Source organism: Falco rusticolus, chromosome 12 (assembly GCF_015220075.1).
Source record: "Falco rusticolus isolate bFalRus1 chromosome 12, bFalRus1.pri, whole genome shotgun sequence".
NCBI lineage: Eukaryota > Metazoa > Chordata > Aves > Falconiformes > Falconidae > Falco > Falco rusticolus.
In genome coordinates this window covers 8,617,577-8,643,155 of record NC_051198.1, presented here as the reverse complement: position 1 = coordinate 8,643,155, position 25,579 = coordinate 8,617,577, and positions in this window count along the sequence as shown.

Below are 25,579 nucleotides of genomic sequence, written 5' to 3'. Positions count from 1 at the left end.
AGTGGTGGAGCAAGGTTTTAGTGTGTCAGTGAGGGATGCTGAGACCTTCCCAGTCTTAACTGGGACTCTGCCAGGGTGTACTGGCAACATGTGTTTCATTCTGCATTAATTGAATCAAAGGTGACATTTAAAAGTCGTACTGAGTAGTCTGGCATTTAAATTTGGGATGAGATTATTCAGGGCAAGTTTTGGCTGCTTTATTAATATCCAGCTGGCACCCTGCACATCGCAGGACAAAAGGCATGTAGTGATTTTGGCTATACCATGATGAAGGCTGTTGTAGTACCTTTCTAGCAAGAACTTGACGAGGCTGGTAAATGAGACTGCCTCGATGATGTTCTGGAAGATCAGTGAGGACAGGACTTTCTTGGGTTGAGTGATTTATTATCCAAGTAGGAGGGATTGGGCTGTGGTTACTGAGGCTGCACAGAGCTCTCTGCTGGAAATTTCATGGTCAATATCTCTCTCCTTGGAGATACTGTCATGGTTTGACCCAGCAGGCAGCTAAACACCACGCAGCCGCTCGTTCACACACCCACCCACCCCAGCCAGTGGGATGGTGGAGAGAATTGGGGAGGAAAAGTGAAATGTATGGGTTGAGATAAAGACAGTTTAATAGGACAGAAACAGAAGGGAAAATAATAATAATGATAATGGCATTAGAATATACAAAACAAGTGATGCACAATGCAATTGCTCACAACCCGCCAATCAATGTCCAGCCAGTCCCCGAGCAGCAGCCCCCGGCCAGTTTCCCCCCAGTGTAGATACTGAGCATGATGTCGTTATGGTATGGAATATCCCTCTGGCCAGTTCGGGTCAGCTGTCCCCGCTGTGTCCCCTCCCAGCTTCTGTGCCCCCCAGCCTGCTCACTGGTGGGATGGGGTGGGAAGATGGAAAGTCCTTGACTAAGTGAAAGCACTGCTTAGCCACAACTAAATATCAGGGTGTTGTCAATGTTATTCTCACCCTAAATCCAAAACACAGCACTGCACCAGCTACTACGAGGAAGCAAATTAACTCTATCCCAGCCAAAATGAGGACAGATATGCTGAACTTACAATAATTAATTTAATTATTAATTAATGTGATTTGTCTGCACTTTGGCCCATATTTACTGTTCAGATGGAAACTTTTCTTCTTCTGGTAGGTGCCAGTTCAAAATGTGGGAAACTAGTGGTGCCAGGAGGGTAGAGGCAGAAGGGAACAAGAGAGCTGCTGGTGCCACTTGGGCACCTCCAGCGCCAATTCTAGCACCCCTTTGCCAGGGTCACCTGCCCGATGAAGCTCAGGACTCCCTGGTTACTCCCTGTGACCTCCCACAGGTTGTGGCGAAGGAGCGGCTCTGTGGTTTGGCTGTGCCTTGGCAATGGTGGTCGCTGCCTCTGGTCCCTTTGCCCAAGCCCTTTTTAAAGTAAATGACATTTCAGTTGCAGTTGTTTTGGAGATGAAACGCACACGTTGTGTTCATTACTTTTCACTGCCTTGGTGTAATTTGTTTACCATCCCCTTATATATTGCCAGAGATGTGAAAAAAAAAAAAAAAAAAAAAAAAAAAGCAAGCCAAAGTACCCATTTGTTTTTTGTATTTCCTCTCTGTTCCTCCAGCTTTATGATATTCAAAACCCCCTGGTTCCACCTTCACTTAGAAATGCACCTTCAAGGACAATTTTACACTCTGGTTGGTCTCCAGATAACCTAAATTTTTCATTCCTGTATTATTAAACCTAAGCTTGTAACTGAAACTGAACTCTCATCCCTTTTCACATTAACCCCTTTGGTGCAAGATGTCAAGGATTTTCTAGCTCATATCAAATGGAAGTCACTGAAGCTGGGAACCTCTTGAGACCAGGGGGTTAAATCTACAGAATCACAGCTAGTGCTGTCACTTAACTAACCCCACCACAAAAATGCCGACAAACTGGTGTTACTAGGTCTTTTATTTGGGGATAGACTTGGGAGAAAATCCACACAATTTCACAGCTGTAAGGGAAAACAAATAAGGGCCAGGAGTGGAAACCAGCAGTACTTAGGGCGAGGTGCATCCCATGCCAACAAACCTTGGGGCAAAACTAACTGTTAATTATAAAAAATAATTTCTAATTTCAATGCAGCTGTGGTGGGATGGTGCATGTGGCACCACTGTGGCTGGAGCAGACTGGTCTGGCGTGGCTGACTGCAGGAGGGCTCTTGGGTTTGGCCGAGCTTTCCCACAAATCTCCCAGCACATTTCTCCCCAGCAGCCAGTTCAGATGCGTGGGACCACCGGGATGAGTGCAGGGGCTGCTCTGGGTAAGGACACGCGGGTGCTCCAGAGGACCATGCCAGGGCAGGAGAGCAGAGGAGGGCTCCGAGGCATCCCCCTGCCTCTGCTCCCAGCGCTGGAGCTGTTGACAGATGGCTGGCATGTTTGAGGAATCAAAGCCAGGATTTCTGCAGATGGGCAGGGTACCCTGGAGAGCCCCTCCTCACTGGCTGCTAGCTCAGGTAACACAAATAGACCAGGGAGCAAAAACCCCAAGCTGTCCATCCAGCTCTGCGCAGGGATCTGGCTCCTTCCCCGCACCGCTCAGGTGGAGGCTGGGAGCACAGCATCGTTTGCTGGCCACACAAATCGCACATTAGCTTAAAAAGCAAAATGTGAATGCAATGTAACGCAGGGAGATCAGGGAGGGGAGGGAATGAGGTGGTGGGTTTGGGTTTGCAGAGGATGGTAAATCTTCAGGCATTTGGGTTTTTGGAGGGGGTGGCTCAAAGAAGATTTACACACATTGTTTCTTCTGTGGTGAAGCACTGATTCGAAGGTCTATAAGGCTGTAGACCGGCATTCTTGCCTTATGTTGTTTAAAATATGCTGTTTTCTTCTTGCTGTCGCCTGGTTTTTCTTCTACAGAAATGCCTTGACAAGATAGTGCAGCAATTTTCCCAGGAGATCTGGTAGCCCGTCTCTACTGCAGAGGCTTTAGAAGGTATTTGCTCAAGCAGAGTGTGTTCCCAGTACCACCAGTTCTATGAAAATACTAAATTAGGATATTAGTTATTAAATTCGACTACACAAATTACCATTTATATCGTTACAAATCTGTCTCTACTGAGCAACCATTTTTATGGTGATGATCCTAGTATTTACATAAAAATTGCAGTACACAAGGTAAATTATGTGTTCAAACCTGCAATTTTTACTGAGGATTTACACATGCAGAATAAATTATTTTCTCCTTCTTAAGCAAAAGTAATCATAAGTAATGTGTGGAAACATTCATAACCATGGTCTAACATGAAAGATACATTTTTTCCCTCCGTAACCTGCTGTAATTACAGTGTACATCAATTCCACCGTAGGTAGATACACCAGGTTTTGTTTTCCCCTTTTCCTCATACAATTTTAATGACTATTCCTGCTTAGAATACAACATTTTAAATTAAAAAATTAAAAATTTAGAAGTAGATTGTTTCCCTGACAACAACGACAGCAACATTTAATTCCCCCCTGTGTCATTTGTAAATAAATACGTACAGTTGCTGATACTAGTGAGATAATGTGCCTGAGGCTAATTGTGCCATTACAAATATTTTGAGCCTGAGCTTGATAATGCAGGTCGTGGTACTTAAATATGTATGAACTGAACTAATTTAACCTTCTTGCTGCTCACCAGCGTATTGATAAAACCTTTTGTAACAGGGCTACGTGGACATCATGAAGCAGCTGAGTTACACTGGGTTGGGCGTTGTGGGGGTTTGGGATTTTTTGGACTTTTGTTGGCAGCCCAAGGGAAGAGGCTTATGTGGAATGACGGAGGGTGCAGAGCAGATCCTCCTGGCTTCCTTCAGCCCCACAGATGTCCTCTTCCAGGCTTGGGGTGGCTTGTACTTGTGAGACACCCCAGAGCTTTCAGCATGTACAGTATGTAAGAGAGCTTTGCCTAAGTAAGCCCTGCAAAAAAAAGACAGGCTTGGCTCTCTGATTTATTAACTAGTCCCAGGAGGAGCTGTGTGCGGGTGGATTTTGTTCAGCATTGCACGTGCGAGTGCTGTGTGGTTGCGTTTGGAGCTTGGGGCTCTGCAGAACAGCTACAAGGTTCTGTCACGCTCAGCTTCTGATGGCAGGGCTGGCCTGGATGCGGCCGGAGGCAGGGTCCCCGCAGGGTGGCTGGCAAGGACCAACCATCCTTTTGGCACTGCAAGTTAACGACTCATTAAGATAGAAAAAGATGAGAAGAGAAAATGCCAAGCTATTTAGTCTAATCCCCATGTCTTGCCCTGTGGCAACACGAGAAATCATTTAACTTTACAAGCTCCCTGTTCGCAAGGTGTTCTGCCTACCGTGAACTCAGCTCTCGGGTTTGTCCTACCAGGCATCGTGCTCAGCTCCAGCGGAAAAAGGCCCTTAAAGCCCCTCCGTGAGCACCGCTTTTAGGCTCAGAACTGCTGGCTTAGTCTGTGAAGAGCTGTGGCCAGGCTGAGTGGTGCTGTGCCTCTCAAAGCAGAGTGCAGCTGGAGGCGAGGGAAGCAGGTTCCTCATCTCTGCCCCTCGAATTGCCAGGTGAGCCTGGTCGGGAAGGGGAGCAGCCCCTGCAGGGCTTTGGCTCTGCACGCTCACGTGGGCTGGTGGCAAATGAACTCCCGCAACATCACTGCGGCGTCAATTTGGCTATGGGTAGAGTGAAATGTTTAAGGTATAAGTTCTCTTAGATTTCTCATCTCCACTTGTCATCTTCTTTTATAGCTAATCAAGCAGGTGCTGAACCAAGTAAAAGTCTGCCTTATGGTGCAGCTGGCACTAACCCCAACTCCAGCATCAGGAAACCTCAGAGACCAAAATGTGGTCACCTTCCTCATGGGTGGCACTGCCTTACCCTCCCTAAGGCTTATGTGTTTTAGCTGAAGGCTACAACCAGTGCAGCATACATGAATTTGCTCGGACGCTTTGGTAGCTGGACAGGTTTGTTGTCCTCACGGCATCGGCAAAATCTTCCACAGGACTGTCGAGGCTGGCTCGGATCCTCAGCCCGCGCCTGCTGCTGGGGCTCAGTCGAAGTCAGTGGTGCTGTGATATTTTATAGAGTCTGAGGCACTCACTGTGTGCTGTGGGGAAATAAAATCCTGAAAGTGGAGTATTTTAGGGGATGCAATTTCAGCAGAGCAGAGCGTTGCTCCTGCAGGGCTCTTAGCTGGGAAATGGGCTGCCACAAGTCACCTAATAAAGCTTGGGGCAACGTGCCATGATGTACCATGATAGAAAGGAGGAAAAGCAGACTTAAAGGGAGAAATAATGAGAGGGAAAAGGCTTGGAAACGTGACCATCGTGGTTCAAGTCACACTAAAAGGATTATTTGGTTGTGAATAACAGGGTCAGCAATTCTATATGTAACTGGAAGAACCATATGCTGTCCTGTTACAGGCAAGCTCTACTTAAAGCTTGTTGGATTTAATGTGTTAAAATAATGTTACACATAGTCAGCCTTGGTCATGCCAGTAATTAATGTGAGTGAAATTAATCTGAGTGGAGACGACACCTTTTGTCAGCAACAGGTAAAGCTGAGCAAGCAGTTGAAAGGTGAATCATTAGCAACATTCCTCTACTATCGTGAAGTTTGTCTTCACACCTTGTTACTTCCCTAGATGGATGAGCTAAATGCAGAGAATGACAAAACAAGAAAAAGCCCTTCATGAGCCTCTGAAGACGTTTTTACTGGCTGAAAGGAAAGCTTTCCTTTGTATATGTTGCTATTTCTTACATGAGATGCTTTGATGATCCCTGAGGGATTTAGCTCGTCTCACAATAAATGTGGAAATTAAAGGAACCACACAATTTGTAAGATAATCATATTGTTTGAAGAGAGATTGGTTACAAGGGCCTTTGCTCACATTTAGCACATTTAGGCATGTTTATATCTGTTACTTCTTTGCCAGAGTCTCCGTCAGAAATATGGCCCTCATTTGGGTGCCGCACGGGCTGCGGCGCTGGGCTGCTTTCCATGGCCCCGTCAGCCAGCGCCGCCTGCCACTGCCTGGGGACCTCTGCAGAAATGTCAATTAGCAATAAAAGTTCTGCAAACAAGCATTATGCCATCTCCTTATACCTCCCCTGCTGCTGCTTGCAGTTGCACAGTAATGTCCTAAAAAATGGATGTCGTTGGCTTCTACAGCTCCACGGAGCTCAGTGTGGTGGTAGTTTTCTGGACATGCTCTCACGTGGAAGTTGGCATGTCACCTTGAAAACAGAAGATTTAGCCACTGGTATCCTTTTTCGAGGGATGCTTTTCAGATTGGAGTGCCTGTAGCTTGCATCTAATTCCTCTTGGGCTTAACAGCTTGCTTTCAGTTCCTGTCTGTGCTGTTCTTTCAGGTGGCATTTCTGCAGGTGACTTAAGAACCTCTTTGTTCCTGGGTGTCATCCACACACCTCAGAGGGGCTTAGCAGACATTATTTACCATTTCTGCCCTCCATTGCTTTTTTTTTTGCTTTTTCTCGCCCCCCCCCCCTTTTTTTTTTTTGTTTTTGGTATTGCAATTCCCTTGATTTCCAAAAGGAAAAGCCCATATATCTGAGCAGCGTCTGTCTGTTCTCCGATGTAATTAATTATCTATTAAGGGTGCCACAGAGATTGCCCCATCAGGGGCTGTGTAACTCAGGCAGGTTTTCCCAAGTGGAAATCCTTTCCCTGATTACCTGGAGGGGAATGAGATATGGATTTGCTCATATGATGCACAGTTTTATGATGATGAGAATTAACAGAGTGGTTAAATCAAGGACTGGAGAACGTGCCTGTTTGCTGCTCTGTAGCACTGCCTGGAAAAGCAAGTCTTGGTGTTGAGGGATAAGACAAGGGCTTGGGCTAAACCTTTCTTCCATTAGGCAAGTGCTTAGGTACCAGATGTCATGCTACTTCCTAAGTAGCACCCACGAGGCCGAGATGAGTCTTTAAGTGCCTTTTCCCTACCGCAACATGATGCGTTTCCTAACCCAGAGCTCCATATCTGATGCATGCCATCCGTCTGGCACTGCGTTTGTCAGGCAGTGCAGCATTTTGGTTGCAAGCCAACATGGGCTTTTCTGAGCACTGCCAGCAGTCAGGTGCTGTGCAGGTCTGGTGTATAGCGCTCCTTTGCATGGAGAGATGCTTCCTTTTGAAATACTCTTATGAAGCCAGTGTGCTCCAGAGCTGAAGGGTGCTGTGGGCACACCTGTGCGTTTTACTTGGCTTAACTCATTTCTTCTTCTAATCGTTCGTTATCCAGTTGGGAGCAACTTCAAAGTGCTGTTTCTCAGCCAGACTCGCTCACCCCTATCACTTGGATATGCCCAAATCCAGTTTCCTGCAGGACTTTTTTTTTTTTTTTTTTTTTTTTTTTTTAATGTATAGTATTTCAAAGTTGCTTTATGGTTAGACCAGGATCACTAGCAGTCAAATCTGTCACGATTGACAGCAGTTTGAGGGCACATTTTTCCTAAGCTTTGGTGCAGGCATAAAGAGCTCAGCTGCAGAAGGTCTCCAGGTGCTCCACTGCTCTACATAAAAGAATAATAATGGATGTTTTTATTAATAAAAGTGTAGACCATAGTTTATGCATTCCTAATCTGGGAGTAATTAAATGGCTGGAGAGAAGGATGATTCATACCAACACTCACTATGCTCAGAGTTCTGTTTCTGTATGTTTGATTGTGTCTCTAAGAAGGAATTTGTTTTGTTAAATCATGTAAATAATTTATTATGCTCCTGTTAAAAAGCTGCTTTCTGGGCAGAGAAAAAAATAAAATAAAATCATTGTATTTGGTTTTCGTGGTATACCACGCAAACCGAAGGCTGATTAGTGAGCAGCCAAAGGGAATGGCCTGAGGTCTTGCAGGAGAGTGTTTCTGGAAGAAGGAGTCCAAGGTTAGAGGGCTCTGCCAGTGAGTGGAGGCACAGCCCTGTAGTGGTTTTGGTGTTGTGAGCTCCTACTGTGTGTCTCATGGTGTTGGGGGTTACAAAACATCCCAGTGCTGGGAATTCTTCGGTTCTCTGAGAATATCAGCTTTCATCAAAAAAGCATTTTATTTTTTTCTGTGGTCCTCATGACTTAAGAAAAATGGTCACAAATGTGACCCTGCAGGCTCAAAACCCAACACAAAGAACTCGGACTGACTTGAGATTTATCTCATGATTAATATTGAGGCTGACTCGCCAATTTATACTACTTGAAAGGCTGACTTAAATAACCTGTAGCATTTATATACTACCCTTCAGATGTGAATTGAAAAGCCCTTTCAGATGTGAAACTTTGTCCCTTGTGATATACTTGTGATAGATTGTTACTGTGAATTTCAGCTGATTTGGTCTCATTTTTCTATGGTGATTTTTCTTAATTCTGTCTCACTTTTCCATGAGTAATGGGCTGTACATACATGTTGCTCTTGCTGGGATCTACAGAACCCTGCAACATCCCGTGATTTCACCACAAAATTATCTGGCTGGGGACTTCACCTACCCAAAAGTTAATCTGGAGAAGGGCATGTGTACAGAGAAGAACTGACAACGGAGAGATGATATTGGGAAAACCTAGAAAGGAGATCCCCCAGGAAGCAGAGCAGCTCCACATATTCCCCAGCTGAATTAGCTCACAGGTCTTTGAGAACATACCCAGCTTGGGAGCAAAACAGGGAGCCTTTCCACTGTTAACGTTTTAAAATAATCTTCGTCTGAGTAATGCAAGCTGCTTTGATGTAAATGTATATAGGAATAAAATATTATTTGCAAGACAAATGGGGGGAAATACTGGCAGTGGATGGCAAAGGGTGATGCAGGTCTGTCCTTGTCTTTGCTGTGAGCTTTCTCTGTGTGCTGAGGCCAGGAGTGTGCTCCGCGCTCGGAGGACCACTGACTGCACAGCCCGTCCATGCTGATGGAAGCCTCTGCCTTTCTGCAGCTGATGTGTTAGTATGAATTGGCAGCCTGCACCTCAGAGCCTTTCAGCTGGAAGCACCCAGAACTCTCCTCTTGTCTTGATTGGGCTGGATTACATCAAACCTCACACACCCTCTCCCCTTTTTTTCCTCTATTTCTATGTAAACTCTAAAGAGAGCTTCCATGTTCACATTTGTGTATGAATAAGCACCTTTTAGGGGAGGTTGGGGCGGTCATCATGAGTTAGCTGGCCCAGGAGGGCTTGGAAGTGGTCAAACACAAGCTCACAGCTAATCCCCTAGCCAGACTCTCGTAGCGTCTCATCACATAGCTCTCTTTCCCCATTTGCCCAGAAATAACAGGCACAATTTTCCACTGAGGGGTAATTTATAGGGCAGACAAGCTCAGAGCAGCAGTAAGAGCTAAGCAATACACTCTAGAAATCTCACTGCTATATGGTAAATGTAGCACCAATTGCTTGTACACTGATACTGGCATCTCTGGCTCCACTGTAAATATTATTTCTGGCTACCATTTATGAGGGAAATTTCCTTCCTGCATAGCCGTGAGCTGATGGTGGTTCAGCAGAGGTCCCTTGCCAAAATCTTACCTTCTTTTGCTTTGTGTTACCACCCCCCAACACACACTTGCCTTGTGCACCCCCAGCAGAGTAAACAATGCAGTAATCCCCAAGTGCATGATCCTCTTTTTGCAATATTGAGCTTCGTTCAATTCAGTTTTTCCCAGCTCCTCAAGGTCTTTTGGTTCTTCCTGTTTAATGCTATGATCCACATCTATATTGATAAAGCCTCTGATCTGCGGTTCGTCACTAACTTCCCAACGGATATTATGTCTGTTGAGCAAACCCTGTTGCCTCCACCTGTACCTGAAGTGTCACAGATACAGGCACTGGGGAGGGGATAAGGGAAATATGTGCTGGGAAGCTGCTGGGGGATTTATGCAGGGATGCTTAGAGCATGGGTTTGAGAAATACGAAGTATATTTGTCAGGTTTTAAGATTATGCTTAGAATCAACCCACCTCAGAGCATACAAAACCCCCCACCAGATGATTTATGAGGACATGCATTTAAAACCAAAGCACAACATGCATGTATGTGTGAAAACGTGACTTATGCTCCCCAGGCTTGGTTCACGTGTGTGCCTGTCTGTGTGCTCCACCATGGAAATGCAAGCCCGTTAATAGTGGAGCATGCAAAAATTTTGCAGGAGCAGGAGACGTTTCCCTTTGCGACCTGATGTGAGTCACGGCTGTAATCAGCTGTGCTCACTCCCCAGCCCACCTGGCAACCCCAGCCCAGGATGTGCTTGGGGGAAGGGGTGATTCACGCGTGAGCATAATTAAAGCAGATCCTGTCTGCAAAATCAACTCAGGAGAGCGCTCCGATTACCTCCTTGCTGAACCTCCTGGATAAAAGCACAGGGCAGAGGTGGTGGGATCTGGGCAAGCGTCCCTTTATCTGCTGAGGTGAAGCTGTGCTGTGCCCACGCGTTCAAGGTGAACAATATCACTAACCAAACCAGATTAGAGAAAACAGCAGAGAGCGCAGCACAGCTGCGGGAAAGATGGGAGCAGGAGAGTTTTGAAGGCTGGAGTTCTCCTACCGAATGAATGGGATGAGATGAAAGGGGTGAGATCAGTGAGTGGATGAAGTGCAGAAGTTGATAAAATCCTCAGACTTTGGGAGATTTACCTGAGCCTATTAAAATGCAGCAGGTTTCCCTCGCTGGGGCCACATGAATGAAAGCAAGATTGGCAGCGCAGCCAAGCCTTTCACCTAAAAGGAAAATTAGGAGGGCATGAAAAATAAGCAATGCTGGTGCTCAGAAAGGCCATGCAAATTACTCTGAGGCTGGAAAAGGAGAAGAGGTGTGTCTGTGCAGGCAGTGTGAACGCCGAGCCCGTGCTATTAAGCGCGAGGGTGGTAAAAGGCTTTGCTGCCCTGCTAGCAGCAAAGTGCTGCGGTTGGCGTCCACCTTGTCACCCTAGCCTTGGCGCCAGGTGGTGTGCGGTGTCCACCTTGTCATGCCAGCCTTGGCACTGGGCGGTGTGCGGAGGGAGGCAAGCGTGTTCCGCTTCATATTTCCTAATTCGGTGGGAAACCTGACTTAGGTGCATTGAGATGCTCGGAATGCCTCTGTGCCCTGCAGGCAGGAGCCAAGATTTGTCACAGCCGTGCTGTCGTGTTGCTCACCTCCGGGGATGTAACCGTGTCCTTGCTCTGTACAGCAGGGCTGTAAATCACTGCGGCAGCATTCGCACTGCCAGGGCTGCAAACCATTACAGACATTGGTATTTTCTTCTGTCCTGTTGTATCAGCTAGGGTTTCCTTAGGTTGCTTTGGTTTTTTTTTAAAATTTCTTAGTTCGTATCATTATTGCAGCGTGCATGTTTAACTCAAAAATAATGCTTTGGAATTAGTGTCAAGAGAATTAACCACACTTTGGCAAGAAGACCATTAACATGCACAGTGAGGAATCCAGCTTGGGGACTGATAAAAATCAGCAGTCAAAGAGCTCAGGAAGGGAGGCTTAATTAGCCTGTAAGGTTTTTCTCTAAAATTCTTAAAAAATTAGAGATCTTGTCCAGGAGTTTATTATGGGGTCCTGAATTACTTGCATTTAGAAGCTTAAGGGTTTGACCCAAATCTTGTCCTTGTTACACCTTGGAGAGCTGGCGGTGGTAAGTACAGGTACACCTGGAAGCTGGAGATGAATCTTCCAAGAAGCTGACTCAGCTCCAAAGCCAACATGGTCAGAATCTCCTCCCTTGCAGAAACAGAGAGGCGTTGAAGCCAAGTTCTTCATTTAGAACAGGTACTTCTGAAAGAGGTCTTTGCTCCGCTGCATAGCTGAGCCTTCTGTGGAAAACCACGGGAGGTAAGGCTGGAAGCTGCTTTCCCAAGATTACACATGGAAGGCGATTTAACCAGAGGCTGCAGATGAAAGGCTGATTTTGTTTAGTCACTGTCTCCTGGGAAATTACCAGAGTCTTTGAGGAACACTGCAAACCTCTAGGCAGGCATGTGCTGTCCCTCTGGACACTTGGCAAATCGGCTATTTAAAATGTTAGGTTGTTCCTAAGAACATAAATAGGAGAAGGTCATAATTGTGAGAATGTAACCCTTCCCCAGAGCACGGGCGTCACCAGACTCGTGGCTGAAGCACTGGACACCAACTAGCAGAGTGGAGAACAGGCAAATACCTCGAGCCTCCTGAAACCCAGGATAGCAAGTAGTGGTTTTTTTCTTATTTTATGAGCGTACGTAGAAATTCATTACTTAACCAAAATGTACTGCAGTTTGATTCAGTCAGATAATGGCCCTGAAATTCAAAGAGGGGGCATGAATTTTTGCTTGCTGTGAGTCTTCAAGTCATATTTCTTTACTATGGGTTTCCTAATGTGGCACGGACCAGCCAGAGGTACTGCTTGACTTTCGTCCCTTGCTGGGGCTGACAGAGCAGAGGCTGTCTTAAATATACAACTGGAAGACCTGGAAGTTGCTGGAGGCTGGGCTTTTCTTCTCATCTCACTCATTTGTGCTGGAAGTGGTGTGGGAAGGTGCTTTCAGACCTTTGCCTATTGACCTGTCTCATCCCAAAGTGATGTTAGTCTGTGATTTCTAGTCTTACTTCGCTCTAGTTCAGGCTCTGACCACGCAGACTTCTATTACTTGCTGCTTTCAAAACCAGGTGCAAACTTTCCTACTTCAGGGCTCTGGCAGTGCAGTGTCCTGGGCAGAAACCGCCCAAGCACCTTCCCCCTTTCCCCTGACAGTCCCGCCACCTTCCAAGCAGCAGCACAGATCCTGCGGTGCAGGCCCAGCGATGACCTGTGGCGTTCGGTGGCCCCTCTCTCGTAGCAAGAGGCTTTGACGGTTACTTCCCCGTGTGGGCTGCTCTGTTCTGTTTGCCAGCCGAAGTGGCTAGTTCAGAGTTTGATTCATTAAGGGTCTGGGTGCAATGAGCTCCTCAGTGAATTCGCTGCATGTTGAGGGATGTTTGCCACTGGGTAGCATGTGCTCAAATTTCCCAAGTAAGCTTTTGCAGCAGGGGCCGTACATACCCTTCCTGGTTTTCTGATTCCCCAAGCATCTTTCTCAAAATGACACTTTTAGCTAAGGGAGGCTACTTTCCTAGGCACTCCTGGTCCCTCAGGGATGTTAACCCTTGTCCCCTACTTTAACAAGTGCTTTCCATTTTATCTATTCCTCCCGTTATTCTCTTTTTCCTGAATCTCTTTGGGTAACATCCCTCTTTTTTTTCCCCAAAAAAGTTTCTTCCTCTCTCCTTCACTCGTAAGGTGACAGCAGCTAACCTTGCTGCATTGTCATCTCTTCTTGAGTTCATCTGCACTGAGCAGGCTAGGTTTCTTTTGATTCCAGCTGTAAAACCACAACAAGCAGGGACTGGCGTGAAATCAGCCTTGAATTTACACAACGAGGGAAAACCCCAGCCAAGGTGGCAATTAGAGATCAGGGAGCTGATTGATTAATGCCCAATGCAAGAGCTGCATGGAAATGTTTGCACTAAGCACTTACCGTTAATTATTCATCCTGCCAGGCAGACCTTATCTTTGGCTCAACATCCCAAGGTACAGAGAAGCTGTGGAGTCCCCTGTGGGCGGAGGAGGTCAGGAGAGCTGAAGAACCAGGTAGCACCTCGTGTTTTACTGTCTCCTACTGCCGCAGAGGATCTCGGCAGGGTCAAATTTCTGGTTTGCTTCTGCACTTCGGAGGCATTTTGTTGCAGGGAAAGATTTATTAGCTGGGCAAACATTTTACACGGGCCGCCTCTGGCAGCAGTAACCACAAGTGGGCTTTTCTGGGATGCATTTTTTCTCTCCAATGTTAAGACACTGGTCCCTGTAAGGATACAGGTATATACTGGACTTCTCACTGGGAGCGGGCACAAACTGAAACAGAAGTTCCTTCTGAATATGAGGAAGAACTTCTTTACCCTGAGGGTGACGGAGCCCTGGCGCAGGCTGCCCAGAGAGGCTGTGGGGTCTCCTTCTCTGGAGATGTTCAAAACCCACCTGGACATGACTCTGTGCAACCTCCCGTAGGTGACCCTGCCTTAGCAGGGGATTTGACTAGATGGTCTCCAGAGCTGCCTTCCGACCCTGGCCGTGCTGTGATGCTGTGAAAGGCAGCATTTTGTGTTGGAGAGGCCAGCAGGAGGAAGCAGGAATGGTGGATGGGGACCTAAGTACAGACAAAATATATGTTATTTGTATTCTGCTGCTCTGACTGTTGCTGTTTTGCCCCATGCATTTTGTATCATAGAATCATGGAATCACTTAGATTGGAAAAGACCTTTAAGATCATCAGGTGCATCCATTAGCCCAGGACTGCCAAGCCTACCACTAAACCATGCCTCTGAGCACCACATCTACACGTTTTTTAAACACCTCCAGGGATGGAGATTCTACCACTTCCCTGGGCAACCTGTTATAATGCTTGACCACCCTTTCTGTGAAGAATTTTTTTCCTTTTGTCCTGTCGCTGGTTATCTCGGAGAAGAGACCAACACCCACCTGCCTACAACCTCCTGTCAGGCAGCTGCAGAGAGCGATAAGGTTGCCCTGAGCCTCCTCTTCTCCAGGCCAACCCCCCCCCCCCCCCCTCCCAGTTCCCTCAGCCGCTCCCCACAGGATTTGTTCTCCAGACACTTCACCTTGTCCTTCCCATTGTTCAGCTGGCCGCTGGCCATGTGCCGACCAGGAGTGCTTTAGGATATAAAAGCCTGCTGCTGACAGCGGTGTCTCTGCGTCACGTATCAATACAAGGTATGCAGTCACTGCTTCACCTTGGCTTCAGGCACTTTCTTACACAACTCTGGCCTGTCCCCCTCATGCCGGCTGTGCACATCTGCTTCCAGGTCCTGTGGTTAGGTGAGACAGGGCTGCACCAGGCTGATGAAGGTTACAAAAGCATGAAGTGGCGTCTAGTAGAGAGTCAGCAAAAGGGGAGCAGATCCTGGGGGTGGTGAAGGAGCCCACCTCCACCTCCCTTGCATCAACAGCGCCTCTCAGCTCTTCAGAGATCTTGATTGGTCTCTGGTACAGATTCCCTTTGGATGTGCCCACAGGCTGATGGTACCTCACGATTTTTTTTTAGGTGTTACATTGTTTTAACCATCTTTATTAATATCTTTGACCTTATCTCCTGGCCTGCCCTGTAAGAGTTTTTTTAAAAAAAAGAGTTTAAAATAGTCTAACCCATCTAATGGATGAGATGGAAACTTCATTGACTGGCTTACCCAGGAGAGATATGTGAAGCTCATCACACCTAAATTAAATTATATCTTGAGCACCTTTCCTTTGAGCGCTGTCATTTTCCTCCAAGAGGCTGTATAAATTGCTTTCTCATTTTATTTGATGTGGCAAAAAGCCAGGACTGGAATCTATCATTCTCCAAATCCTGAGCAGTGGTGATGGGTCAAAGCAATCTAACATGAAGGTTATTATCACCGAGCGTGTGGGTTAGCAGGTTGAAGAAAATAATGTATTTGCCTGAATTAGCACCTAAGTGCATTCTGACACAGAAACTCTGTTCTCTCAGGACTTTTTTTTTTTGAATTCAGGAATTCCTGTGGACTTCATTGATTATCTCAGTCCTTGATTTCCCTTGAGTGACACAGAAGGCAAATTAAGTTTATGGCAGAAAGTCTTCTAAAGATTGTGTAAATCTTTGTACTAATTCTGTTAATAAAATAGGTGAGATAAGCTGAAGTGGTGCATACTGGGTGAAAGCAGTCTGTATAGTCAACCATACAGGGGATGAGTGTTGACTCAATTAAAAATGAATACTATCATTAGAATTTGGGGTTTTTTTCCAGCCAAGTATGTAGAAAAAAGATGCTGGTCCACTGTTTCCGTGGTGACCAGAGCCCTTGCACTGCCGGCTACGCAAGTCAGTAGTGCCATGCTCCAGATCTGCTGCCCCACTGGCCTGGAGATCTCTTACTGCCAAAGGTTTGCAGAGCATCTTACTGGGGACGATGGGTGCATTTATGCTTACTTTAGCGACCCTTTAGTTTTACCTGTCTGAGGTGTACATCAGCCAACACATACGGTGTAATGTCCCCCTTGCGGAGCCTCTCCGTGCACGTGCATGACCTGAAATGACCCAGTGATGGATGGTTACCCTACTTGTGTTCCCACGGCACCCCAAACTGCCTTTTCCCATCTTCCTAAGCCAGATAAGGGACAGCACAGAGCTGTGAAGTTGTGTGGAGGTGCCAACACTGTGAAAGAGGAAAAAGAGGCAGGAGATGAAACCATCATTTAGTTCTGCTCCCACCTGGATGCCTTCCTTCCCCCAGGCACACAAACATGCACCTAAATTTGTGTGTTGTGGGTATCCCAGGACCGGCAATAAGAGACACTCAATATGCTATCAGGGCCCACTCAGTGAGCAGGTGGTCAGTAACTGCATTCGCACTACTGCAAATTGAGGATGACATCAAGCTGTTGTCTTTTGTATTAAAAGAGCTTTGACTGGCTGGTTAGGATTGTAGTTTATTTCGTAATGTATTTATTTTTATACATATGTATGTATGTATGACTCCTGTATGAATTTGACATACTACGAAGGTTGGGACCTTAATGCGCGAGGGGAAAGAGGTTATACAAATGCAAATTATTTCTTATGTCGGAGTATTTTTACTAATAGTACTTCGTGGTTAAAACAGGGTTTATGTCTTTTGATGCACTGAAAATACTTGTAGTGTCCACAAGAGGTGTGAAGTGAGTGAGCATTATTGCCTTATTGCTTAAAACTAATGGATTTCTTTTGACTTTTTTATCGTTTTCTATGTTGGCAAGAAATGAACAAGATATGTTATAAAGTGATCACATCCAAAGACCATTAGAAACGGTGAAGAGATGACAACTGACTGCTGAGCCTTGGATCAGACCCTAATATTTTCTTGGAGACAATCTGTGTGGCAGGTCAATCCGATTTATGTCATGTACCTTTCTAGTTTATGGTTATTCCTGTGTTTAATTTGGTAAAGGACCTGATACGGATCAGAGCTGAGCTAAGGCTACTCATCCCCCTCTGTGTCCCAGCTCCTGACCAAGGGTTTGCTTCTCACGGGATGAGGGTTTTGCTGAAGCTGGAAGCTACGCTGGCTGTGTGCCACTTACCCCTTATGGAGCCTTCCTACCCACGGCGCAGGTCCCACCCTGCTCCAGCTCTTGGCTCATCAAAGGTATTATCTATCCTCGCTGCTTTGCAGCACCTTACGAACATTAGCAGAGCATAAATCTATGCGAGTTGTCTCCTATGATGTTAACACGTGGGTGTGCTATTCATTTCGAGGCCATCACTGGCCACCTGCCACTGGGCGTTATGATTTGCATGAAGTTGATGGACAATCTGTGAGTTCTCTGGCCAGTTTTGAAGCACCAGTTTGAATTTCAGGGCTTGCTTTCCTTTCAGATTTCTCCTGCCTCTCCCTTGGCAAGCTTTTTGAAAGCTGGCTGCAGAGTGGAAGGAGCGGGGGGAGATGCTCTTCTGGGTCTCTCTTAATTTTTAATGAATCAGTGAGGTTCTTTTCTGGCTTGGGTTCTTTCTAGCTTCAGTGCCACCATCTCATTAATTGCAGCCAGTTAGCAGAGTGGAGATGCAGCCAAGTGTCAGCTGGTGTGTGCTTTTCGTCTCTTTTGTCGGTGTAATTAGTATTCACCAGCTATCGTGTTGCTCGAACGTGCTCCTTCATGGTGTTTCCTCTGTTGCGTAGCTGAACCTTAGGGCCCTTTGGCTGAACTTTGGCTTCTGCAGTGGGGAAAGGCAGCTGGGAGGGGGTTTTATTCTCGGTGCTAAAGAAAAACATGGCTTGGGATAGAAAAGTGTGGCAGGGAAGGATTTGCAGGCTGATGGCAGCATGTTTCCTTGGCAATCCAAGACCCACATCCCGTACACAACTCTCAGCTTCATGATGGCAAGGAAAGCATGGTGCCCAGCGCGGTGAGCGGGGCTGGGGCATTTGGGGTGTTATTAGTGCCCTGGACGGCCTCCTCTGGCTGCTGCGAAGGACATGAGGGACCACTTGAGGGTTAGGAGATGCAAAAAATGCCTCTGGGGCTGGGCGCTTGCCTTGCCAGAGGAACCCCAAGCCCTGGTTGTGGCTGGGCAGCAGCTTCTCCCTTCGCCTTTGGTGAGCAGTGGCCTGGGAATGGCCAGCCTGGGGGGATTGGCCAGGAGCCTTTGCACAAAAGCATCCAGCTCTCAGTTCTGGTGAGTATTTTTCATGATGTTTCCTCAAGTCTCAAAACCAAACAGCTTGTTTCTGGTTGTATGAAACGTCTCACTCAAATCAGTTATGCAGCAAACTGAAGCGAGGGTGGGGATTCTCATGTAGCCTGTGACCTACAAAACCACGGATACCTTATGTGTGGATTCAGCCTCATTTGTTCTCCCAGTCTGGCACAGAAGGCAAGAGCAACCCTTGCCTACTGTAAACCAAAACTGAGGCAAGGGGCTCAAACCTCCCGAGCTCTTCCATCCTCCAGCACCAAAGCACTGAACGCTTGGGCTGGCCCGCATCCCTCTGCCCTCCTGGGGCATCTGCTTGGCAGAGAGTGCTTCTGGTGTGTGGTCCTTTTTTCTTTTTTTCTCCTTTTTCCCCCTATTTTGGAAGCGGAGCCTCATGCAAGGAGATGTAAGTTACAGTTCATCTCCACTACATATTTCTCTCTCTGTCTTCGCTCTGTGATCAAAGGGAGCAGATGGAAAACTTTGCAAAGAGAACAGACGTCTTTGCTCCCTGCTGCAAGTCAGGAGGGGGCTCAGGTGTTATCTCTCATACTTCGTGCTGCAGTTAACTGAATTTGTCCAGGGGATTTAGAAAGAAAAGATGCTATTGCCAGGCATCTGCATACAGGTAATCTGTCTTGATATGTTTTTGGTGTTACTGATGAGAGCGGGAGACGAATGCTTAATTAGGGAATTAACCATCTTTTAAAAGATTAAGTTTCCTTTGAACTCATTTATCAAAAAAAAAACAACCCAACAAACGGGGGTGGGGGTTGGGAAGTGCTGCAGACTGTTTCACAGAAATCTCTTTTCTCAATATGAATGAAAGGCATAATACTTAGAATAAAAGGTGAGCATAATGACTAGATAAACCTAGGACTAGGCTTACCCTACAGAAGTACTGTTTTCCCTTACTGTGTCAGTCTCATGTGCTGGTCCTGTTTACTCATCTGCCCAGAGCTACTCCCCACCAGCCCCCCTGGGAAGGGTGGGCACATGCAGGTAGCCCTAATTCTGCCCCCATCACATCACGTCACATCACATCACACAGCACTTGGCTTTGCTTCCAAAGTCCTTGCCTATTATCTGATACCTGTTAGCTGGAGTGACGCAGATTATAATTTTATGGCACCTAAACACTTTTGGGAGCTCAAGCATATGCAGCAGTGAAAGGCAGTTGCAGGCATCTCAGGGTGACATGGAAACCGTTTGCCTGATGCAGTGCTACTTCTCACAGCCATAACCTATGCTATGCCTCAAATCTTTAAATCAATCAAAAGTTAATGTATCCCTCTTCCATTAACAAGGGTGAATGCAGTTTGGTATGTGAGAGGGGAATAACCTTCTGTCCCTGGGATAAGCACCAGGACAAGATAGGTGTGCGCATACCCGATACTCCTATGTGCATCCCCGTGGCTGAGACAGTATTTACGAGCAGAAAGTAGCATTGTACAAATTGTGACAATAATTTTTCCCCTTCATGAGCTAAAACTGGCTATTGGTGGTTTTTTCCTCCCAGATTCCTGCCTGTCATTTCATGGAGATTCTCTAATTCAAATTGACAGGTGCTTGTACAGCAGGCTGAAATGCCACATAACAAGCTACATTTTAGATCTTTATGCATGTATGAGCGGAATACGAATGATTTCAAATTTACTGTGGGAATGGCAGGGAGTTAGACAATGTGGACTACCTTTTTGTTTTCATTTTTCATGCACTTCATCTGCCCTTTGTGAACCTCAAAGAGCGCACAGCTATTACTGCTTTCCATTTGCAGCAAAGCAACATCTCTGATGCTTCTCTAATACTTACCGGTGTCTGGCTGGAGAGGGGGGATGATTTCTGACTCTCAAATGCCACACTCAATCTCTGCCCCAGGCCTTGCTTCGAGGCTGCATGTAGGAGAGGGACAGCACACAGCTGCACATCCACGGAGGTTCGCTGGCCCTGGGGCCATCCTGCAGTCTCATCTCCTGCGCATCTCAAATGATGATTTCATTTTGCTCTTGGCAGTAAAGGCTGTTATTGGTTTCTTGCAGCAATAGCAGCTTCTGCAAACCCGTCCCGTGTGAGTGCTCATGTGCAGGTGGATCTGTCGCCAGTGGCTTGTGGCAGAGCTCAGCATGAATGAGGTCCTTCGGGGGCTGCGGCTGAGACCCTGGGTACTGTGCAGCTTTTTGGGTGCATGGGGAGGACAGGCAGCCCCCTGGGCATGGGGCTTCGAAAGCAAACATGCTTGGAGGGTTGAGAATGCAAGAAGATGCCCATCAGCACGGGAGTAACCCCAACATTGGGTACTCCTTTGGGAAAGCCCTGTTCGAGTCCCCACCTCCAGGGACTTCATGTATCCCCATCATGGGACACCCCAGTGGAGCCCAGAAGAGAGGACCCATGTGCACGTCTGCACCTGAGCTCCCTTCTCTCCTGCAAGCCTTTTTCAAGCAAAGAACCATTCCCTGCACTGGACATGGCAACCAGGAGATATTTTCAGGACAAACCCCAAATGTTTGCAAGCATGCCCAGAGTTGTCTTTGGAGACGTCAATTGTGTGCTGAAAAAAAAAATAATGTAAAAAGAAGTATAGCTTCACTGAAACCCAACAAAGTGGCTATGTTTGGCTGGAAAATTGGAGCAATAATTGGCATCTCATTTGCTGTATATAGCTACAAGAATAGCTTTTTAGCCTGATTCAGTGCTCGTTAACACCTTTTTAAAATGAGAGTTATAGCCATGAGTTTACCTAGATGCGGCACTGGAATGAATCCCTTTGTGTCTACTCCTTAAGCTAAGAGAGCATCCTCGGTAATCCTTGGGTACACTAAAAGGGCTGGAAGAAGGCTTGTCCCCCAAAAGTAGGGGGATGCTTGTGTATGGCAGCTGGGCCTCATCTCTCAGGCAGCATTCTTGAAGGCTGCATCCTTCATGGCAGATGATTATTTTAGGATCATTGCAGCCATATGTGTTATTTACCCTAAGTGAACAAAACCTTTTTGATCTGCATCCATCGGCACGGGATCACAGAAGGGAGCCAACGCTGGATTTTATTCTTTAATGAAGGCTGCTGAGAGGGTGTCCCTGTTGTGTGAGGGCTGCTCTGCTGTTGGAAGTCCCTCACCTCAATGGGAATGATGTTTTCATCTCTCACTCCCCTCAAAGGTACGACCGTGATTGCATTTCCCAGGGAATAATTATGTGGAATCATTTAAATGAGCCATAAAATGAAATGGCTGAGGGTGAGGTGCAATAGGCAAGCTCCTGAGTCGGTAGGGTTGCCTTACCGCTGGAAAATTGCTGGCCCTGGTTGTAAAACGGGGCTTAGTCCAGCCAGGCCCTCCGTCCCCACCTGTAGACCGGAGCAGGCTGAAGCTAGAGGTGTTGGAATGATATCCAGGCAATCCTTTGGAGGGAACACTCCGCAGTGGCTGTGAGCGCGTCCTCACACCAGTCCCTGCAGAAGACTGCTCCCAAGTCTTTTGCCCGCTAAGGAAAACCGAAATCAATGGGGCAAATTTATCAGACAGCTAATCCATAGCGGTGGTACCCCCTCCAAGCTTGGTATTCTCTGTGGGCAATACAATGATGATTAATTAAAACACTCTGACCCTTTCAATTACAGTTTCCAAAGTGCTTGCTAAGCATTAAGTGCTTTATCGCCATACAAGACAGACAACATTAGCAGCCCCGATTTGCAGACAAGAAACCCCCAGTTTAGTAAAAGAGCCTGATTTAAAAAACAGCTAAAATCCTTGTTCTGCGCAAACTGATGTTCAAAGTCCCTTGAAGTTCAGTAGGACCGAGTTTCTACTTCGGAGAACTCCTGTCCTCAGTAACCCTCGCAAAGAAACGTCTAGTTCAGAAGTTGAAGAAAATTTGTGATGTTGTCCTCAGACTTGCTTCAACATTTTGAATAATTTTCCAATAACTTGTGATGAGGCACCTGTAATTACTGTGCGAGTTTAATTTAGAGGAGGTATTTACCAATCAAATTATATCTGACACAGTTCTTGAAGGGATGGAAGCTATCTTAAAAAAATCACTATGTGCATTAGTAATATTCCAAAAATCAATGTTGTTTAGCAAGCCTTATTGACCTTCTTAGAAGCTGAGATTTTTTTAATTACATCTCTGAAATAAGATTAAAACCTTTCATTATACCTTTAGAATTGCCTTAAAATAAATAAATAAAGAGCACCAAAGCATTTCTTATTGATTTAAAAGTGTCTTGAGTCTCGTAATAACAGTCTTTAAACCTCAAAAAAATCAAAATTTTAAAAAAAAAGCCACAACACCCACCCAAGAACCCTCCTCTATTATTTTCTGCACTGGGGGAAAGTTAAGCTTTGACATATGTTTTGTAAATGTTTTATTAATGATACCGTCACTGGTTTGGTTGTTTTGGGTTTTTTTGTTTCTCCTTTTGGTGTGTCAGCAGTAAAACCTACCTTTATGCTCCTGAAGGCCTCGGCAGAGATGGCTAATAAATGTTCTTATTTTGGCACCTGCAACTATGCAGCGAGTAATGCTGCTCTGTTAGCACCGGCACCGACATCTGTTGCTCATGAATCATCGCTCGTCGTTAGAATGCATAACTGAAGAATTGTTTAAATAAAAAACGCTATTAGCAGTGGGAGAAATGAGTACAGAAAGGAGGTTTCAGCTCCACGAGGAAGAAGGAGCATCCATGTGCTGAAACACGCTTTGAGCTCCTATGAAAGTTCGCCCCGGGGCCCGAGGCATGTGCAGATATGTTGAGAGGAGGCAGGCAAAGAGAAAATAAATGTATCCACAGGGATTTAGCTGGTTTTCAGGTTTTATTTGGGGGTTTTAGCTGCTCTGTATCAATGTTGGACTTTTAGGTTGTGTCTGCACGTTGGGCTAGGATGTCCCCAGGTGTCCCTGGTCCTGTGTGTCAGGCATTGTGGTTGGTAATACTGCAAATGTGTAAGAGATGATGTTAAAATAAATCATACAAGTAGATAGATTTATGGGTTGGTTGTTGATTTTTTTTTCCCCAGGGTGATTTTTGGGGGAGAAGCAGGTATATTTTCAGTGTTCAGGAATTCAGTATGCAATTGGCAAGTAGTGGGGGATGAAGAAAAGTGGATTTTTTTCACTTAAAACTTTTTTTGGTTTGTTTCAAAATGGATTTTTCTACCTAAATATTTATTTAAATTCTGCTCTGTGATACTAGCTCTAAAACAGCATGAACATGTTAAATAGAGGGAAAATTGTCGGAGAAAAGCAAGACAGGAGAAAAAACGAGCAAGTGAGAGATGGGCAAGATGAAGCTGCCGTTCCAGGGTGTGGGTTAACTTGGGAGTGAGGAGGCATCATCAAATGGGCTTCACCAAGGTGTAGGTTTTGATGTTTCTCCTTTTCTCTTGCAGCACCAAATGTTTCCCACTTCTTCAGTGCCTTGGTCAGGAATTCGTGTCCCAGTGCGGGTCCAGGGTATGGTGAAGAGCAAGGGACAGACAAAATGGCATCCCAGCGCTTCTTCTTACAAGCCAAGGTAAGAGAAATACACCTCAAGACAGCAATCCCAAGATGCTGGGTCAGTTTTATTTAAATGCCTCTGTATTTAAAGGCTGGAGGACTTTGGGTCCAGAGATGTTCTTTGGTGTCTCCAGTTCATCCCCACACGTGCAGCCAGCCCCAGCAGGACCAGCACAGGGTGAACTGCCTCTTGCCCTACAGCCAGACCGTCACTCTCCTGGGCTGCATCTGGGTTTCTTGCTTTTTCCTCAGTACACTTGAGCTCCAAGATGGGGTGGAGACATTCAATCTCCTTACCCCTAGACTGTTGCTGCCTGCTGGTGGCTAGGAGCCCTGGGGCTGCTGGGGGGCTCGGCTATGCTGATCTGCTGGTGTGGCACCATGCCCACTTGCAGAGCACGGGGCTGGCTTAATTAGGGAGCTCAGTACCATCCGAGGCTTAGGAGGCAGCCAGAACATGGTCTGTCACCAGGCACCTCCTTTGTGACCCCGTGGAGCTGCAAGCAGCACTCTAGCTGTTTGCAGGCAGGAACAGCGTGGGGCCATGCACCCCCGTGGCTGCCGGGACAACCTTCCTGCAATCCCGGGGACACTTTCTCATGTTGCCTCCTGTATCAAGGTATAACATGCCTGATGTGGTGGCTTAATTGAGCTCATAAAGTCAACTTTTTAAAAATTTGGCATGAGCCACTGGCCTCGTTTGCCCTGGCAACCTCCTGGTTTTTGTTTTAGAGAACTGATTTACCCAGCTGCAGGGCCAGCTCCTAAGTTAAAAAGCAAAAATCTCACGTGCCCTTCAAACCAGGCCTTATTCCTCCATGGAACACGGTTACTGCCTGCACTACAACAGCTCATGGTGTTCCAGCCTTAGGGATGGTGGGGGTGTAGGCGGGGACACAGCAGCACGAGAAATCCTGTGACAGTCACAGGCTTGCGGAAGGGATGAGGTCGGAAGAAACTTGCATTGTGTTTTGAGCTATGTTTACACAGATTGTTGCATAAATACTTTATAGTGAGACCAAGCTCTGTTAGATCCGGGTGTTTGGACAATGATGAGTATCTCTGCTCCCTGCTCCTCCAGCCTGGGCAGCCTCAGCCCCGCAGCGACTCAGGCGAGTTAGAGCTGCTCCAGCTTTGCTCTGGTCTTCTGTCAGCATTTTCCCCCTCCTTTCACTCGAAATCGTGTCACCAAAAAGGTAGTGTGTGTGCCAGTTCAACACTGTTGGTGTTGAAGATGGTGGAGACACCTTCCTCATCTAAGCCAGCAGGGTGAATGATTGTCCTTCCTTTAAGATGCAATCCTGTCCTTTCAGGGACTACAGGAGAGGAGGAGGAAGCATTTTACTCCCTACCACAATCACACAATTGCAAAAACAGATCAAAGAAGCTGAAGAGTTACTTTGAGATTCTTTGTCCTTGGTTCATAGCTGTTTTCAAGAGTGATGTCAGTTTTTCTCTTCACTCTCTAAGCTTTGCTTGCTACTTCTGTGTCTCGAGGTAGTGGAAAACATCTTTAAAATGCTTTTTCACATGCATGCATGTGTGTGCTTTTGAGGTAAATGGTGTAGGTGTAAAAATGAGCTTGGAGTCTTGAACCAGGATTATTCCCACGAGCACTGGTGGCACCAAGATCAGGTACTGGTCTCAGCCAGGGACTCCTCTCCCTGAAGGGTGGTAGAAGAGTAATGTCAACACTGCAGTGGCAACTTAGAAGCACAAGGAGCAGCAAAGAAAATCCGTTAATAAAAATGCTTATCTTGTGAGGAGGAGGCTTTGAGACTCTTAAGCAGAAAGCTGTGTAGAAATTACTTCTTATGTTGTGAACTTACCTGGATCCTCAGGACCACGACCCCTGGTCGATGTCTCCAGAAGGAAGTGAGAAAGCATGATGCTTGCTTCTTCACACTGTT